The sequence below is a fragment of the Notechis scutatus genome, chromosome 6, assembly GCF_049901735.1.
Source record: "Notechis scutatus isolate UNSWTSFEM ecotype Mainland chromosome 6, rNotScu1.2, whole genome shotgun sequence".
In the NCBI taxonomy this organism is placed as follows: domain Eukaryota; kingdom Metazoa; phylum Chordata; class Lepidosauria; order Squamata; family Elapidae; genus Notechis; species Notechis scutatus.
In genome coordinates this window covers 77,902,547-77,923,572 of record NC_142014.1, presented here as the reverse complement: position 1 = coordinate 77,923,572, position 21,026 = coordinate 77,902,547, and positions in this window count along the sequence as shown.

Below are 21,026 nucleotides of genomic sequence, written 5' to 3'. Positions count from 1 at the left end.
AAGGATCCTTCCTCATCCAGATGCCAAGCGATCAGGCTCTTTCCTGAAAATGTAGCTGCGGCAAACTTTCTGGAACACCGCATCCCAATTGATAAGAGGGATTTTGATGGATGGAAAAAGAAAGTCTTTTAGGCGTGTAGGCAAAAGTTCCGAGCATGAAGAAGAATTGGAGAAAGAATTGGAGAAAGGGAGGTAGAAGTTGCACGGGTTTTCTCTCGAGAGCCACGAGCCAGCAGTGTGATGCGACTGCTAAAAATGCAAAAGCGATCCTGGGAAATCTTTTCTGTGTTTTCAGATGAGAAATGAGAAATAATAAATACAGGTAGTCCACGGCTGGTGGAATTCGAAATAGTATACTTCCGGTTTTGTGGGCGCACATGGGCACGCATATGGAGCATTCTAAAATGGGCAATTTTAAGCATGAAAACTTACTGTCAGCACTGGTGAGTAAAGGCAATTTGCTCTGCTGGGCAGATTTGCTCTATGTATAAAATCATACATTGCAATGTCCTACCTGTCAATGAATACTTCAGCTTCAACCATAACAACACAAGAGCAAACAATAGATACAAACTCAAGATAAACCGCACCAAACTTGATTGCACAAAATACGACTTCAGCAACAAGAGTGGTCAATGTCTGGAATACTCTACCTGACTCTATAGTTTCTTCCCCAAATCCCAAAAACTTTAACCTTTGACTGTCTACTATTGACCTCACCCCTTTCCTAAGAGGTCTTTAGGGGGCATGCATAAGCGCACCAACGTGCCCTGTCCTGTTGTTTCTTTTTATTTTTCTTATACGTATCCATCTTATGCATTCATAACTATGTTTATACTTATACCTGTTATCTTGTAAATGATTGACGAATCAAACAAGTTAAATAAATAAATAAAATGTGTATCAGGAAAGGGTGGGGCCAACTGCTGATTGGCACTACCGGATCGCTAGAACTGGTGCAAATCGGCAGCATACCACCACTGGCCCTCGACTTACGACTAGAATTGAGCCCAAACTTTCTGTGGCTAACCAGGAAAGTTTTTAAGTGAGTTTTGCCCCATTTACCACTTCTCATTCCTGCCATTGTTAAGTGAATCACTGCAGTTGTTAAGTGAGTAACAATGGTTGTCACGTGAATCTGGCTTTCCCATGGATTTTGCTTGTTAGAATGTCACAAAAGGGGATCATGTGACCCCCGGGAGACATTGAAATTGTCATAAATATGAGTCAGTTGCCAAGGGACTGAATTTTGATTACGTGACCATGGGGATGCTGCAACGGTTGTAAGTGTGAACAAGGATCATAGGTCACTTTATTCAGGGCCTTTGTAACTGGGAATGGTTACTAAATGATCGATTGTAAATGAAGGACTGCCTGTAGCACCCAGATTAGAAATAATAAATATTCTGCTGTCTCCCCTGCCCTTGAGTCCAACCGAGTCCGGTCCTGTTTATTTAAAACCTTCAGGAAGGACTTAGTTTAGTTTACAATCACTCCTGTTCACTTAATGACTGCTGAAAAAAAAGTGTTAAAATTGGGTTGGTCACATGGATGACCTGTTTTATGACCACCCCGATTAGGACTGCCATGGACAGGAAGTGTCATGCCCCTGTTGGAACCTGATTCGGAGGGGGAGGCCGAGCAGCTGACAGGGAGTGGGAGTGTGGCTCTGTTGGCTGTGGAGGAAACTGGGGAAGGGCAAAATCCAGCTGGGCAGAGCAGGGAAGAGGTAGAGCAAGGGAGAGGGAATTTGGAGGAAGACCCAGGCCCACCCCCTCTTCACCCTAGGGCACGCAGGGAGGAACGGAGAAGGGAGCAATGTGAGTAGCGTGGCTTATGGGGAAGGAAAGGGCCCTGATTCCCTTCATTAGCTGCAGCTGGGAACACAGTGTTTAAAAAGGGAAGCTGCGCACAGAAAACTGTTGGGAGCAAATTGTGAATTATCTGGTATCGTGGAGGCTTATCTGGGTTCCTGGTGTCTTCCCAATTATGTGTATTTGGCTGTGCTTTCAAGTCTGCAATTCCTTCTCCTGCCCTGTCCAGCTAATTACTGCAGTATGGTTTGTTTGGATTTTTAGTTACAGTTTGTATGTACTTTGTTTTCCGACTGAATTTTCTCCATTTAAAGGCTGTTCCTAAGAGAGTTTTTTCTCCAGCCGAAGGTAACCTGGACATTGAGGGCAAAGTTGGAGATATTAAAGGGACTCTTCTTGCTTATTTGACTGTGTTGCCTTTGTGTCACACCCCGAGTCATCACAGATCATAGGTCACTATTTTTCAGGGCCTTTGTAACTTGGAATGGTCACTAAATGATTGATTGTTAGTCAAGGACTGTCTGTAGCACCCAGATTAGAAATAATAAATATTCTGCTGTCTCCCCTGCCATTGAGTCTGGTTCTGTTTACTTAATATCTTCAGGAAAGACTTAGTTTAGTTTACAACCACTCCTGTTCACTTAATGACTGCTGAAAAAAAAGGTGTTAAAATTGGGTCGGTCACATGGGTGACCTGTTTTATGACCACCCCGATTAGGACTGCCATGGACAGGATGCACCATCATGACCACAGAGGAACATTGGCATAAACCTTTGGTATTTGTCTCAATCAATACCTCGAGCAGTCCTTGACTTACGACTATAATGGGCAGACTCCATTTATGTTTGTAAGTTGGACTATCTTAGTACTGTAGAAGTTTAGCACCCACCCCTCTCCTAGAAGAATGAAATATTTTAGAAATTAAAAAGGCAGAATATTATATTTCCCTAAAGAGAGAAATATGCTCTTGGAGACAGAAAGCAGATGTCAGCACTTAAGAGATAAAAAGATAGATAGCTCCATTCATAAGCAAATCCCCTCACCCAATATCCAACACAGGAAAAAACAATTAAGCCATAATAAGAATTGCCCAACAAGCCTCTTCATTGCATCAGCCAAACTTCAACCAAGCTTAGCTCAGACAAACTCCTAGGACTTGTACTCTGCCTATAGAGCCAGCTATAACCCCTACATAACCCCTTCATGGCCCCATGAGAGTCTGACAGCAGCCAATAGAATACATGTTCTTGCACAGGAACAGGAAGCTCAATTGCAAAGCCCAAGAAAAGATATAAATACCCCCCACTCTCAACTCCATGTGGTCAGCTGCCCAGAACCACCGATGTGGTCCTGGTTTTATCATTAAACAATATTTCCAAACAGCCTCCATGTTTCCGATGTCTTTCTCCTGGCTTGGAACTAAACCAGATGGATATTTCTTCCAACAGTACAGATTAAGAGAGATGCCAACAGTATGCATTGATATTCTTCTGCACCCGGAGCAGCTCCACAGACAAGCTATTTTTTTCAGACTCCCATCCGGATGCTCCCTGCCAGACAAATGCAGCTGTAGAACGTCTCACAAAAGAATCCCATTTCAAATCAGTGTCATGCACTGGCCATAAGGGAAGACATTTTAACTGCAAAGGGCAATTAAGCCCTAGACAATCGGTCTTGGGTTACCGCTGGAAACAGCAATCCGTGACATTAGATTTGTAAATGTGTGACTCATGCAAAGAGAGACCAGGGACACTAAGTAAGGCCACAAAGGGGGGAGATTTCTATCCTTCCTTTGCCCCTCTGTGTGTGTGTGTGTGTGTGTGTGTGTGTGTGTGTGTGTGTGTGTGTGTGTGTCAGGGGTGGGATTCAAATTTTTTAACAACCGGTTCTGTGGGTGTGGCTTAGGTGGTGGGCGTGGCTTGGTGGTCATGTGACTGGGTGGATGTGGCTTGGTGGTCATGTTATTGGCTGGGCGTGGCCAACTCAATATCACTCACATCGAGGCACGCAACTCCACCCCTGGCTTCTCATGAATGTGGAGATGCTGTAACAGTCATAAGTGTGAAAAATGGTCATAAGTCACTTTTTTCAGTGCCATTGTAACTTTGAATGGTCACTCCACACAAGCAAAGTACCAGCAAAGGAGGGGAAAAAAACTCCAGAGAAGTTCAGAGACAGGAAGTCTAGTCCTGCCAAGAATGTAATAAGAGGCAGTTTCTGTAAGCAACACCAGAATGTTTCCTTCCTGCCTTCCTTACAAGATTAGGCCAGGAATTTCTTCTTAAAACCGGTTCTCCGAACTGCTTAGAATGTTAACAACCGGTTCTAGCGAATAGGTGCGAACCGGTAGAATCCCACCCCTGGTGTGTGTACATGCAGGGGTGAGCTTCAAAAATTTCAGCAGCCAGGACTTCCGGTTTGTCGGCTTCGGCAGCGGCAGGGATTCGCGATACTGCGCGATCCCTGCGGCGCTAGCCGTCTTGGTGCCTCCGATCCGGACGGGTCTGGAGTCTAAGGCTGCCCCGTAGAGGCAGCCGAAGATAGGAGGGATCCGGACAGGGGGTTGGGGTTTTCGCAGACCCCTTCCCCACCCGGCTTAACCCTCTTTTCTCAAGGCGGTGGAGCGGCGGTCAGCAATGGCCGCCACAAAGAAGCTGACAGCTGGATAAGATTGTGCTGGAGGAAGAAGGAGAAAGTTCTGAAGCGAAAGTTTTTTGGCTGAACTGGACTATAAGCTACAATTAATATCCTGAAAATCCTGATTTTTTGAAAGATACTTTGTTTCCAGAAGAGATTTACAAGCTGCAAGTGAAAGTGCTTAAAGAGAAAGTTTACTCTCCTTCCACATGGATTTAACAAATGGATATTGAAAATCCTGCTATTTTATAGAAGGTAAAAATTTAAAGCTTTCTGTTATAAGTGGGAAGGGAGAGGACAAAAGGAAAATTTATATTAAGATTTTGTTGGAGGAGATGCCTGGAAGATTTTGAGATTGGAAGTTATTTGCAATAAGACTTTAAAATACAGATTGGGGTTTTTTTTCCCTTTTCAATTGATATTACCCCAGGAAGAAAAAGTGTGAAGGGAAGAACTTTGTGCTCTGTTTGGACTGTTTGATGACTTTGGGACTTTGGGAATTGTTTTAAGCCTTGAATTATCTTGGTTGTTTTAAGAAGAAAAAGAAGGGGAAAAAGAAGGGGAAAAAAGGTTTATAATGACTTTATCTGTTGATGAACTGAGAGAGGAATATGGCAAAATAAAAAAAGAAGGAAAAGACGCTGTGAAAGAAATTTTTCGCTTTTTAGAAATGGCGCTTGCTACATCAGAAAACACAACAATTGATGGAGGAAGCAGAAGAAGAAGAAGAAGAAGCCATCTTTAATGAATCTACAAAGTTGATTAAGAAAGGAAGGAGAAAGAGAGGAAGGAAAAAGGACACAAGACTTAAAAAAACATCCAAGAAAGTGAAAAATAAGATGCAAAATCAATACAATGTTAAAAAGCAAAAGAAAAGAGAAATACAACAGAGAGGGGAAGTTAAGGGGGGTAAAAAGACCAGATGGGATAAGATAGGGAGGAAGAAGGGGGGAAAAAGCCATAAAGGTATGAAACAAGATGTGCAAAAGAAATTTTTTTTTAGGGATAAAGGGTAATATAACTTTGTTTTAGGATTCTGCAAGGTACATAAGATAGTATTGTAGTATTTGTATTAGAAATAGAAAATTAGAATCTTATAAGACTTGAGTAATGATTAAAACATTAAAGGTTTAATAACTTAATAAAATATTAAAAGGAATGTTTAAAATATTTAGTTTAAGTATAGAGTTCAATTGACTATTGTGTGGATGTTAGTATGAATATATTATTGTAGTATTTTGTTTTTGAGATAGATAATTGGAATGTTATGAGATTTAATCTTTAATTATATATTTAATTACTTTGTGGATTTATTATTTTCTTTCTCTAAGTAGTATGTACTAAGCAGAATCAGATAGGGAACTAGGTGTTAACTTAAATGTTAATTTAGGGGTGCGATGGAAAGGCATCATACTTCGATTAGTGATTTCAGGAGAAATCTTTTTTTTTTCTTACTATAGGGAATGAGATAAATAGATAATTGGAAAAGAATGGACAAAAGATACAAGTATAATGATTCAAACTAAGATGTAATAAATAAAATAGAATTAAGAAGAGTGGAAAGCGGGGAGAAGTTATAATGAAGATATAGAATGATAAACAAGATAGGTAATGGCATATAAGATGAATATGAATTTAATTGAAGTCCATACAAAGAGAGGTAATCCGGGGCCAAGCTACTTTTTTGAAAAAGAAGTTTTATTTTTTGTGTTTTGTGTGTGTATGTTTATTTGAGATTTAATAAAACCTTGGAGGAAAGCGAGAGGAGAATAATTGCAAACAAAACAGAGGGAAATATGAATAGGATGACTAAGTGCAAAGAGAAGTAGAGAGAAATTTGCTAAAAGATATTTAAGTGGAAATGGGATATATTAGAATTGTATTGTATAAAACAATGTTTTATCTGCCTTGTAAAAATTTATAATGGAAAGAGGTTTAATGATGTTTTGTTTGTCTTTAAAAATTAATAAAATTTGTTTCAAAAATAAAAAATAAAAAATTTCAGCAACCAGTTCTCTTCCTGGTTGGTGTGTGGGCGTGTCCATGCTGGGCGTGCCCTAGTCAGCTTCCTGCACCACGTCAGGGAGGGGAGGGCGTTTTTACCCTCCCTGGACTCTGGAGGCTTTCCTTGAGCCTCTGGGTGGGTGAAAATGGCCTCCTCGAGTCTCCACGGGGGCCCTGAACTTACTTCACATCCAAAACAGGCCATGTGGAGACTCCTAGGAGGGGTGGGGCAGGGCGGGGTGGGAGGGGCCAGCCAGGGGTGGGATTTGGCGGTTCACTGAACTGGCCATAACATTAGCTACGGATTCGCCCTAACCCAGCGCGAACCTGTAGCAGTATAGCAAACTGTCCCAGGATAACGTTGCAGGATCCAATCTGGGTCAATCACCAAGACCGGAGGTTTTGTTGTCCGAGTTTTTGGATTCGTGCTGAAGCCCATCTTCGGGGAACTTCTCTGGAGCAGAATATTGGGAGAGGCCACTACAGTATGAACAACTTTATGGCCTGTGGCCTTCAACCCCCAACTCAACAATTATCCAGTGGAATTAAACTGCCTTTGGAAATTGTGGGTGCCCCATCACTGGAGGCTTTTAAGAAGAAACCGGATAGTCATTTATAGCAATAGCACTTAGATTTATATACCACTTTACAGTGCTTTACAGACCTCTCTAAGTGGTGTATAGAGTCAGCCTCTTGCCCCCAACAATCTGAGTCCTCGGTTTATCCACTCCTGAAGGATGGAAGGCTGAGTTGACCTTGAGCCTGGTGGGATTTGAACTACCAAATTGCAGGCAGCTAGCAGGCAGCGGAAGTAGCCTGCAGTACTGCACTCTAACCACTGCGCCACCGTGGCTCATTTATCCTAGGATTCCTGAGCCATTACTATGATCAAGTAAATAAATATTCTACAAGTGTATCAATTTAATTTTAGGAAGATAAGTATTGATAAATACAACCCATTCCAACCCAAACCCCTGAGAGTCCTTTGTAATTTTTAAAAGTGGGACACGTATATTCACCTTCATTCGTGAATTATATTAAATTTCTTAAACTTTCACTCTCAGCAAATTGGCCCTCCTGTTGACTGACGAGGGGACCGTTTCCCAGGCTTCAATCACTTACTTCCCTGGCTGTTTTTGTACCTGCTTGTCCAACAATCTTAGTAGCTGCAAAATTGAATGTGTGTCTTTTCTCATTGCAATGCAAAGCTACCAATGAGTTCAGATCTCCTTGGCTGACCGTTGATTTACCGCCAGCCTATCAAGTACCATGTTTCCCCGAAAATAAGACCCTATCATATATATATATATATATATATATATATATATATATATATATATATATATATATATGTTTTCTGAGGTTCTCATGGTATTTGTATGTGGATCTTTGGTTATTCGGGTTTTCTCCGCGTAAGATTCAAAGTATCTAGGCAACGTTTCGGCGAGGTCCCACTCGCCATCTTCAGGCTGGTGCTTTCGGCTTAGTGCCAGTGCAAGCAGTGTGTGACCGGAGCTGCCATCTCTCTATATATACAAGTGGTGGGGGATGGTGTGCTGGGCTGGTTGGCTGTGCTGCAGCCTCTTGATTGGTTGATGGAGTTGATGTTGGTATAATGGGCTGTGTAATGGCCTTTTGTTGTAGAGATATCCTGGATCTTGTGCTGTCATCTCCTGGGTCGTTAGCCTCTTGTGTTTTAACGGCTTGGGTAATGGGTTGTGTGATGGGCACTAAGCCGAAAGAGCACCAGCCTGAAGATGGCGAGTGGGACCTCGCGAAACGTTGCCTAGATACTTTGAATCTTACGCTGGAGAAAACCCGAATAACCAAAGATCATATATATATATATATATATATATATATATATATATATATATATATATATATATATATATATATATATATATATATATATTTTCTGAGGTTTTTGCGGGTATTTGTATGTGGATCTTTGGTTATTCGGGTTTTCTCCCACGTAAGTATCTAGGCGATGGAAGTATCTAGGCGATGTTTTGATAAAGTCTCATTCATCATCTTCAGGCTTGTGTCTTCGTTTGTCCATGAGGGCGGGTTTCCATGGACAAACGAGTACCTAACATGAAGAATGACACCAGACCCACACGCACGAGGGCCACACAAGATGCTACCACCATACTTCCACGTAGAAAGCAGATTCACACACACACAGAAGATGAGACATGACCACGGACCAGAAGCCGTACCGCAGCTGCATCACTACCTGGTTCAAACCCCTCCGACCCATACATGAAGCGAACTGACGCCCACCATGAAAATGTGGCATGACCACGAACGTGAAGCCAAACAGCAGGATCACAGCTCACCAGCTCAAATCCCCCAGCAACTAAGACTAACCTGAGCACAACCAAGCCCCCACCTGAACAGAACACAACCCCAGCCAATCAGAACACAGCCAACCCCCCAACCAATCAGAACACAGCCAACCCCCCAACCAATCAGAACACATCCCCAGCCAATCAGAACACAGACAAGCCCCCACCCAATCAAGTCACACCCCCACTAGCAGTTAAAAGGAAGAAGCAGCTGAAAGCTCACATTACTCTGAGAAGCACAGAGCTGAAGACACAAGCCTGAAGATGATGAATGAGACTTCATTGAAATGTCGCCTAGATACTTCCAACTTTACACAGGAGAAAACCCGAATAACCAAAGATATATATGTATGTATGTATGTATGTATGTATGTATGTATGGCATTCAGCTTTGTTCGGATATTTTCCCACGTCATTGTAGTTGTGCTTTTAAAGTTGTAGTAGCGTTTCGGCAGAATCTCATCTGCCATCATCAGGCTTCTGTATAGTGTTCATCTGTGAGTCAGACTTTTACAGTGGTTTCAGATTTAAATTTGGGGCAGCCTATTGGTTGGGAGTCTTGGTCTGTGTTTATTAGTCTCGGAGTTTGCTGTGTTCTGCTTGATTGGTGTCTCTAATATCTTCTGTCTGTTTTTTGGCTCTTTTTGTATGCCAGCCAATCAAGATACAAAAAGAGCCAAAAAACAGACAGAAGATATTAGAGACACCAATCAAGCAGAACACAGCAAACTCCGAGACCAATAAACACAGACCAATAAACACAGACCAAGACTCCCAACCAATCAGGATGAAGAAAAACCATTCTGGCACAGCAATAGGCTAGCCCCAAATTTAAATCTGAAACCACTGTAAAATCTGACTCCAGACGAACACTATACAGAAGCCTGATGATGGCAGATGAGATTCTGCTGAAACGTTGCTAACAACTTAAAAGAACACGACAATGACGTGGGAAAATACACACACACACACACACACACACACATACCACCAAAAAGGCACCAGGTCTTATTTTGGGGGGATGTCATCCACTGACTAACATCACTTGTGCGTGTCGCCCTGGCCTCCTTTTCGCTGTCCGAGGCCTTCAGGAACTTCTTCTGTGGCCGGCAAGGCTTTCCTGAAGGCCCCTGCAGCCTTCAGGATCAATCCAGAGCTTTGTTCTCAGCTACAGAGGCCTTCAGGAAAGCCTTGCCGGCTGCAGAAGAAATGGGCCGGCAAGGCAGGTGTCGGGGTGTGCGAGGCCTGGCTACAACTGTCCAAAGGTAAGTAGTAGGGCAGCTCCACTCCCCAGCCCCATCCTAGCTTAATTTTTACTCGTCTACCCTGGAATGGGCGGGATCTTAACTAGGGCTTATTTTGGGGGGTAGGGCTTATATTGGGTGCACGTGTAAAAAATCAAGCTTGGACTTACTTTTGGGGTAAGTCGTATTTTCGGAGAAACTGGCTACTTAGAATGCCAGGAGTAAGCAGTATAAGCAAATGGCAGCTAATGACTGAAAAGGCAGCTATCAACACACCCCAATCAACATCTAAAAAGCCACTTGCAACAGGCACTATAAATGCTACACGCAGAGAGACGTTCCCTGAAGATATGGGCTCCAGCAGAGTCCAGAAACTCGAACTACAAAACCTCTGGCTGAGCCAGATTGGATCCAATTTGTTGTTTGGTTTGATTTCTTATAGCTGCTCATCCTAGCCAAAGATTCTAGGCGACTCGCAATTCGAAACACCACCATTAAAGTAAAATAAAAATTAAAACAGTAACAGGAATTAAAACAGTAAAAGCAGAAATTTAAATCTTTTGGTTGACATTTCCAAAATCACCCTTAAAATAAAATCAGCCATAGAGTTTGACACACACACACACACACCCTTCGCAACCTTGTGCAATGATGCGTTTTTATTACAAGAGGCAGCATATTAAACTTGAAGCATTTTAGCAATGAGAAAGAAGTGAGGGCCATTTAATCTCTTTGCATAAGCTACTTAACCAGGTCAATTAGAGACCCCCGTGGTGTGCATTTTTGTGTGTGTGTGTGTGTGTGTGTGTGTGTAAAAACTAGGTTGTTGATTTCCAAGTTAGCCTATGGATTAGCAGTCTTTAAACCCCAACCCTTTCCTCACCATTGCAAACCTTTGGCGTCATGGTTTCAGGCTAAACTTTTTGTTTTTTTAAATGTCACATTCAGTCAAACTCATGCGTTTAAACTATATACAGGTAGTCCTCAACTTATGACACACAACTGACCCTAAAATTTCTGTGGGCATGCTGCAATGGTCGTAAGTGTGAAGAATGGTCATAAGTTGCTTTTGTCAGTGCCGTTGTAAATTTAAACGGTCGCTAAGCAAACTGTTGTAGGTTGTAAGGGCCCTTTATGGCTGAGTGGACTAAGGTAACATGGGTAATGTAGTCCCTGGCTGATCTGAATTGATATTGAAAGACCTCAGCGGGTTCGGGTGTGGCTGGCGCAGGCTGTCCTTGACTTACAAGCACAACTGAGCCCAGAATTTCTGTTGCTAAGTGAGACCGTTAAGTGAGTTGTGTTCCACTTGATGACCTTTCTTGCCAGAGCAGTCGTTAAGTGAGTCACACGGTTGTTAAGTGAATCTGGCTTCCCGTGGCTTATCTCTAAAGAAAGAGTAGAGGAAACAAACTGGTGCTCTAGGGTCTCTGATGCAAAGACAAAAATGGCAAGTTTTGCATCGCAGCATGTTGAAGATATATTTAAATTTAATAGCTTGTGCAGCGATCCAGAAAAACACAATTGTGGTTGATTGATTGAAGGATGCTGGCTCCTGCATGAGGCAATCTGTGCGGTGATTGGCTGCTGTGGATGTGGAGGGGCGTTTCCCTTTTCCCCCCACCCTTCTGTGGGCTCTGTGATTTAACAGATTAACAGAGTTGGAAGGGATCTTGTAGGTCATCTAGCCCAACCCCGGCCAAGCCGGAGACCCTACACACCATTTACCTCACAATGTGCTCCAGTTTCCTGACTGTCTAGTCTGCTGTGACTACAGTTGTAAATATATATTTATTGATATAAAACTACAAATTTGTGTCAACATTTCTGACTCTATTTGGACACAGGCTGCGCATTCCCTGTCTCAATGTGACAATGTACTCCATAATTTGGTTTTAATGCCACAGCTTCCATTTGGGTTTTACTTGACTGATCTTCCTGCAGTTCTTATTTCTCTTGTTTCATTCAAGTACAGCTGTATGTATGTATGTATGTATGTATGTATGGCATTCAGCTTTGTTGGGGATGTTTTCCCACGTCATTGTAGTTGTTCTTTTTTAAAGTTGTAGCATAGCGTTTCGGCAGAATCTCATCTGCCATCATCAGGCTTCTGTATAGTGTTCATCTGTGAGTCAGACTTTTACAGTGGTTTCAGATTTAAATTTGGGGCAGCCTATTAGTTGGGAGTCTTGGTCTGTGTTTATTGGTCTCGGAGTTGCTGTGTTCTGCTTGATTGGTGTCTCTAATATCTTCTGTCTGCTTTTTGGCTCTTTTTGTATGCCAGCCAATCAAGATACAAAAAGAGCCAAAAAACAGACAGAAGATATTAGAGACACCCATCAAGCAGAACACAGCAAACTCCAAGACCAATAAACACAGATCAATAAACACAGACCAAGACTCCCAACCAATCAGGATGAAGAAAAACCATTCTGGCACGGCAATAGGCTAGCCCCAAATTTAAATCTGAAACCACTGTAAAATCTGACTCACTGAGCCGAACTACTATACAGAAAGCCTGATGATGGCAGATGAATTCTGCTGAACGTTGCTACAACTTTAAAAGAACAACGACAATGACGTGGGAAAATACACACACACACACACACACACACATACCACCAAAAAAGGCACCAGGTCTTATTTTGGGGGGATGTCATCCACTGACTAACATCACTTGTGCGTGTCGCCCCTGGCCTCCTTTTCGCTGTCCGAGGCCTTCAGGAACTTCTTCTGTGGCCGGCAAGGCTTTCCTGAAGGCCCCTGCAGCCTTCAGGATCGATCCAGAGCTTTGTTCTCAGCTACAGAGGCCTTCAGGAAAGCCTTGCCGGCTGCAGAAGAAATGGGCCGGCAAGGCAGGTGTCGGGGTGTGCGAGGCCTGGCTACAACTGTCCAAAGGTAAGTAGTAGGGCAGCTCCACCCTGCCATCCCCACCCTAGCTTAATTTTTACTCGTCTACCCTGGAATGGGCGGGATCTTAACTAGGACTTATTTTGGGGGGGTAGGGCTTATATTGGGTGCACGTGTAAAAATCAAGCTTGGACTTACTTTTGGGGTAAGTCGTATTTTCGGAGAAACTGGCTACTTAGATTGCCAGGAGTAGGCAGTATAAGCAAATGGCAGCTAATGACTGAAAAGGCAGCTATCAACACACCCCAATCAACATCTAAAAAGCCACTTGCAACAGGCACTATAAATGCTACACGCAGAGAGACGTTCCCTGAAGATATGGGCTCCAGCAGAGTCCAGAAACTCGAACTACAAAACCTCTGGCTGAGCCAGATTGGATCCAATTTGTTGTTTGGTTTGATTTCTATAGCTGCTCATCCTAGCCAAAGATTCTAGGCGACTCGCAATTCGAAACACCACCATTAAAGTAAAATAAAAAATTAAAACAGTAACAGGAATTAAAACAGTAAAAGCAGAAATTTAAATCTTTTGGTTGACATTTCCAAAATCACCCTTAAAATAAAATCAGCCATAGAGTTTGACACACACACACACACACACCCTTCGCAACCTTGTGCAATGATGCGTTTTTATTACAAAAGGCAGCATATTAAACTTGAAGCATTTTAGCAATGAGAAAGAAGTGAGGGCCATTTAATCTCTTTGCATAAGCTACTTAACCAGGTCAATTAGAGACCCCCGTGGTGTGCATTTTGTGTGTGTGTGTGTGTGTGTGTGTGTGTGTGTGTGTGTGTAAAAACTAGGTTGTTGATTTCCAAGTTAGCCTATGGATTAGCAGTCTTTAAACCCCCAACCCTTTCCTCACCATTGCAAACCTTTGGCGTCATGGTTTCAGGCTAAACCTTTTGTTTTTTTAAATGTCACATTCAGTCAAACTCATGCGTGGGAACTATATACAGGTAGTCCTCAACTTATGACACACAACTGACCCTAAAATTTCTGTGGGCATGCTGCAATGGTCGTAAATGTGAAGAACGGTCATAAGTCGCTTTTGTCAGTGCCGTTGTAAATTTAAACGGTCGCTAAGCAAACTGTTGTAGGTTGTAAGGGCCCTTTATGGCTGAGTGGACTAAGGTAACATGGGTAATGTAGTCCCTGGCTGATCTGAATTGATATTGAAAGACCTCAGCAGGTTCGGATGTGGCTGGCGCAGGTTGTCCTTGACTTACAAGCACAACTGAGCCCAGAATTTCTGTTGCTAAGTGAGACCGTTAAGTGAGTTGTGTTCCACTTGATGACCTTTCTTGCCAGAGCAGTCGTTAAGTGAGTCACACGGTTGTTAAGTGAATCTGGCTTCCCCGTGGCTTATCTCTAAAGAAAGAGTAGAGGAAACAAACTGGTGCTCTAGGGTCTCTGATGCAAAGACAAAAATGGCAAGTTTTGCATCGCAACATGTTGAAGATATATTTAAATTTAATAGCTTGTGCAGCGATCCAGAAAAACACAATTGTGGTTGATTGATTGAAGGATGCTGGCTCCTGCATGAGGCAATCTGTGCGGTGATTGGCTGCTGTGGATGTGGAGGGGGCGTTTCCCTTTTCCCCCACCCTTCTGTGGGCTCTGTGATTTAACAGATTAACAGAGTTGGAAGGGATCTTGTAGGTCATCTAGCCCAACCCCCGGCCAAGCCGGAGACCCTACACACCATTTACCTCACAATGTGCTCCAGTTTCCCTGACTGTCTAGTCTGCTGTGACTACAGTTGTAAAATATATTTATTGATATAAAACTACAAATTTGTGTCAACATTTCTGACTCTATTTGGACACAGGCTGCGCAATTCCCTGTCTCAATGTGACAATGTACTCCATAATTTGGTTTTAATGCCACAGCTTCCATTTGGGTTTTACTTGACTGATCTTCCTGCAGTTCTTATTTCTCTTGTTTCATCCAAGTACAGCTAGTCCTGGACTTACAGCCATTTTGCTTAATGACCATTCGAAGTTACAACGGCACTGAAAAAAGGGACCCACAGATAATCAGAGTTGGAAGGGACCTTGTAGGTCATCTAATCCAACCCCCTCCTGCCCAAGCAGGAGACTACACCATTTCTGACAGATGGCAGTCCAATCTCTTTTTGAAAGTCTCAAATGATGAAGCTCCCACAACTTCTGAGGGCAACTTCTGTTCCATTGCTTGCACTGGCACGAAACCGAAAGCACCAGCCTGAGGATGGTGAGTGGGACCTCGCCGAAATGTCGCCCAGATACTCTTAATCTTCCACGGGAAAAGACCCAAACACACCTAGACCTACATATATATATGATTATGGCAGATGAGATTCTGCCGAAACATTGCTACAACTTTAAAAGCACAACTACAATGATGTGGGAAAATACCGAACAAAGCTGAACACCATACATGTAAGTACCATGAAAACTTAAGAATATATATATATATATATATATATATATATATATATATATATATATATATATATATATATATATATATATCTTTGGTTATTCGGGTTTTCTCCACGTAAGATTGAAAGTATCTAGGCAACGTTTCGATGAAGTCTCATTCATCATCTTCAGGCTTCTGTCTTCAGCTCTGTGCTTCTCAGAGTGAGAGTAATACCAGAGAACCTCAGAAAACATATATATATATATATATATATATATATATATATATATATATATATATATATATATATATATATTTGTTTTCTTAAGTTTTCGCGGGTACTTACATGTATGTGGCCTTCAGCTTTGTTGGGTATTTTCCCACGTCATAGTAGTGGTGCCTTTAAAGTTGTAGCAACGTTTCAGCAGAATCTCATCTGCCATCATCAGGCTTCTGTATTTTGTGTCCGTCTGTGAGTCAGACTTTTACAGTGGTTTCAGATTTAAATTTGGGGCAGCCTATTGCTGTGCCAGAATGGTTTTTTCTTCATCCTGATTGGTTGGGAGTCTTGGTCTGTGTTTATTGGTCTCGGAGTTTGCTGTGTTCTGCTTGATTGGTGTCTCTAATATCTTCTGTCTGTTTTTTGGCTCTTTTTGTATCTTGATTGGCTGGCAGCATTGTGTTGCTTTATTGGAGGCCTTTAGTGCAGTCCATATATATATATGGATCTTTGGTTATTCGGGTTTTCTCCCGCGTAAGATTGGAAGTATAAATAAAAGAGATGACACCTCCCGCTTACCAGCCATTTGGAAACCCGCCCTCATGAACAGACGAGTACCTAACATGATGAATGACACCAGACCCACACCCACGAGGGCCACACGAGATGCCACCACCACACTTCCACGTAAAAAGCAGACTCACACCCACACAGAAGATGAGACACGACCACAGACCAGAAGCCGCACTGCAGCTGCATCACTACCCACTTCAAACCCCTCTGAGCCATACATGAAGCGAACGGACCCCCACCATGAAGATGCAGCACGACCACAAACTTGAAGCCAAACAGCAAGATCACAGCTCACCAGCTCAAATTCCCCAGTAACTAAGACCAACCTGAGCACAACCAAGCCCCCACCTGAACAGAACACACCTCCAGCCAATCAGAACATGGCCAACCCCAACCAATCAGAACACAGCCAAACCCCCAACCAATGAGAACACACCCCCATCAATCAGAACACAGCCAAGCCCCCACCCAATCAAGTCACACCCCCACTAGCAGTTAAAAGGAAGAAGCAGCTGCAAGCTCACATCACTCTGAGAAGCACAGAGCTGAAGACAGAAGCCTGAAGATGATGAATGAGACTTCATCGAAGCGTTGCCTAGATCCTTCCAATCTTACGCGGGGAGAAAACCCGAATAACCAAAGATCCACATACAAATACCCGAGAACCTCAGAAAACAAATTATATATATATATATATATATATATATATATATATATATATATATATGTATGTATATATGTATGTATGTATGTATGTATGTATGTATGTATGTATATGTATTTGTATTTGTATATGTATATGTATATGTATATGTATATGTATATGTATATGTATATGTATATATATGTATATATATATGGTATTCAGCTTTGTTCGGGTATTTTCCCACGTCATTATAGTTGTGCTTTTAAAGTTGTAGCAACGTTTCGGCAGAATCTCATCTGCCATCATCAGGCTTCTGTATTGTGTTCGTCTGTGAAGTCAGACTTGTACAGTTGTTTCAGTTTTAAATTTGGGGCTAGCCTACTGCTGTGCCAGAATGGTTTTTTCTTCATCCTGATTGGTTGGGAGTCTTGGTCTGTGTTTATTGGTCTTGGAGTTTGCTGTGTTCTGCTTGATTGGTGTTTCCAATATCTTCTGTCTGTTTTGTAGGGTTTTTTTTGTCTTGATTGGCTGGCAACATTGTGTTCCTGTATTGGAGGCTTTTAATGCAGCTTGGTAAATGGACGGCTATCATTTATTAGGAAGCTCGGTTTCATCTGGGTGCCTGGTTGGGGTGTGTTTGAGCTGGAGGTATCAGGGGGGATCTGTTTGTGCCCAGGTGTTTGCCTGGCTAGTGGTGTGGAGATTTTTTTGTTTGTGAGTGCAGGCTTCCAAATAATTGACAGTCTGGTGGAGTCATCTCTTCTATTCATGCTTTCAGGTCTTTTTTCAATCTCTATGGCTTCTCTGATAATTCTGTGGCTGGGGTTTTCTATAGTGGCTAGGGTTTTGGTGCCATTGAAGTTGATGCTATGACCTGTGGCTTTCATGTGTTGGACTAATGAGGAAGTGTGTTCCAGCTTTTTTACTGCATTTTTGTGTTCATCCAGGCGGGTACTTATTCTTCTATTGGTCTGTCCAATGTATGTGGCAGGGCATAATTTTGCAGTTCCGTTTCCCTTTCTAACTCTCTTTTCTGGCTAAGGGTCATAGCTAATATCTTAGTTTTATTTTTGTTAATTTTAAGACCCGCCACCTTACCAAATTCTATTTCTTTTAATAGCATTGTCCCTGTCTCAATCGGATTTTCTATGAAAAATACCAAATTATCTGAGAAATGCCTGTGTTTTGAATCCTTCCTTTTTTATCTTAATTTTCAAAAGGCAAAAGGCAATTGGACTTTGTTTTTCCTTGAAGACATTTCTCTTCTCATCCAGATCTTTGCAGAATCAGAGGTCTGCAAGGAAACAACCAAGCTCAGAGAGCAGCAAAGACCCCCAGTTCAACCGTGAGCTACAAATATTCTTTTCTGTTGCTACTAATAGTACATTGGTCTGTTGATGCTTGAAACTAGACATTATTCGACGCGGGGAGGTTCAGGGAGAATTTATTTTTCAAGGCTAACTTCTCCACTACGCTACCTTTTCATGCCTCTTGCATGAAGAAATTGTACCATATTATTCCTGCAAGCAGCTCCTGTTCTGATCCAAGCTTCCCAAAAAACGTGAAGCCGACTCCTCATTCTGATAAAACCCCTTTTATTGAATTTACAGTGAATTCCTTTCCAGCAAAGTCCCGGCCAACAGTCTTTCAAGAGATTTCCCAATTACCGACCATTATCAGGCTTGGAGAGTGGCCAGGCTGATATCTTTCAGACGCCACACCGTAGCAAGAATGCAGGAACAGATCTTCACCCAAATGAACTCATTGTCTCCTGCAAAACCCCACTCCCCTTTTCTCTCCCCTTTTATTCCCTGTGGGAGGGGCCATTCACCATTCACCTGTGGCTTTTCTCCCAAGTCGACCCTTGTTCCTTAGGTTCCCTTCTTCTGGCAGCTCTGCGCATGTGCACACTGGGAACAGGCTCCAGCTGTTCTTCTGCCTCACTGATGTTCGACTCTGAAGGCAGCTGATAACTGCCTGGCCCCATCTCTGCCTCTGACGCAGAGCCCTCGTCAGAGCTTTCCCCAGACTCCAGGACTGGCCCATGTTCCTCCCCAACCTCCTCACTGTCCGAGTCTGCCGGCAGCTCCGCTGGCCGCTGCCGGGCCACAACACTCCCTCATCTTCCACCAGCAAAGCCGGTTGACAAGTGAAAAAGTGAAAAGTCTCTGTAATACTTATGCAAGCTGACGATAAAAGTGGCCAAAACTGAAACCGCATCCCAATCCACTGAGATGCAAACCCTTTTATGCGCAAATCCAATTTTTTGGAACGCCGTCAGCAGAGATTACGTTTTCCTTTCTCTCCTTCCCTGTCCTGCTCCAAACAGAGGCCAAACAAAGACGGAAAATCCAGGGAGGAGGTTCCTTTGGCTCGTTTGTTGTAGCTGTTTTGTTTGCTTCCTAAGAAAGAAGGCGATAGAGAAAGGCAGACACATTAATCTCGGGCGTTTTATGAACTTCAGCTCACCGGCTGCTGTGCTTTATTGATTCATTCACCTCCTCTTACCTGGCAGAAGAATACTTGGAGAACAATCTGCCTGTCTCCAATGCCCTGCAAATTCATCACGAAGATTTCAGATTACAGGCTGGCCAACTTCAGTCCCAAGAATGAGATTCTGGCTGCGCCTTAGCAGCTTAATAGCATTTCAGCTACGCTCTAGGGAATGGTTCAAATAAAATAAAATAAAATAAAATAAAACAATCTGCACTTTTTTTTCATGCAATGGGATGAAACAGAATTTCTTTCTATAGGAGACGAGTCTGTTAATGGGGAGAACTAACGAAAGAGGAGGGGGGGGGTTGTATGACACGTAGTCCTCGACTTACGAACACAATGGAGCCCAAAATGATGTTGCTAAACGTGACATTTGTTAAAGTGAATTTTGCCCCATGGGAAGGCCTTTCTTGATACAGTTGTTAAGTGAATCATTGCAGCAGAGGTGGGATTCAAAAAATTTTTTTACTACCGGTTCTGTGGGCGTGGCTTGGTGGACATGGTGTGGCTTGATGGGCGTGGCAGGGGAAAGGATACTGCAAAATCCCATTCTCTCCCCACCCCACTAACTCTCACCCCACTAACTGGGGGCTAGGACCTAACATTAACCCCTGTTTGTATTTGTTTGTTATGTTTCTTTTTAGGAGGTGAATTTCTCAAGGGGGGATGCCTGTCAGCTTTGGAATCGCTATTAAAAGCTGCCACACAGCTACGGAGGATTGGAGGGGGCTGGTGTTGTTTGAGCAGCTCTCAGTAGACAAAATAGTTTCTGTAGTATTCAAGGTCACTGTGAATGGCGCAGCAAGATTTGGGGCTGAAGGAGGATTGGTTCACGTGATGTATGATGTGGGGAAAAGGGGATGTGTTGGTAGGTTGGGTCTCTGTGGGAAGTCTTGGGGGTAAACTTTAGTTTCGGAATTCCACAGAAGTATCAAGTTCTATTCTAATAAAAGTACTTTGAGATTATGGTTGTCTTGGAGTTACTGGCTGGAATGGATAATCTCTAGAATTCTGACACTAACCTGCTTTCCAGCTCCGTTCTCCTATTTCAGGGCAACCAAAGAAGACCCAGCCAATCAGCTGGGACTCAGGAGGCAGAGAATAGATGGGGGAGGGGCCAGTCAGAGGCGGCATTTGCCGTTTCTCCCAACCACTTAAAATATCCACTACTGGTTCCCCAGAACTGGTCAGAACCGGCTGAAGACCACCTCTGATCCAAGCCCCCTTCCAGCCCTATCAGTGCACTACACCTCTACAGAAAGGCATACAATCAAGGATGAAATCCGCCTTGAGAGTTGTCAAAGTTGTGAAGTTGTCGGTGCTCCATCACTGGAGGTTTTGCAACAAGAAGATTGGTCATCCATTTGTCCGGAATGGTATAGGGTTTGCTGCTTGAGTAGAGGGTTGGACTAGAAGACCTCCAAGGTCCCTTCCAACCCTATCATTCTATGTTCTACATTTAATTCAGCAATCTATTGTGTAAATCAGTGGCCCCTAACCTTTTTTGTGCCACGGCCCGGTACTGGCATCACAAAATGATCCGCGGCCCAGTACCGGCATCAGCACGCATGGCATGGCAGGGCGAGCCAAGCGACCGGCCAGCCAGCCGTCCCCCGCTTCTCCCCGCCACCTTCAACTCCTCCTTTGTACCTTTGTCGATGGGCTTCGGGACGGCTTGGACGGTCGCTCGGCTCGCCTTGCCTTGGGTGCTGAAAGAATCCTCG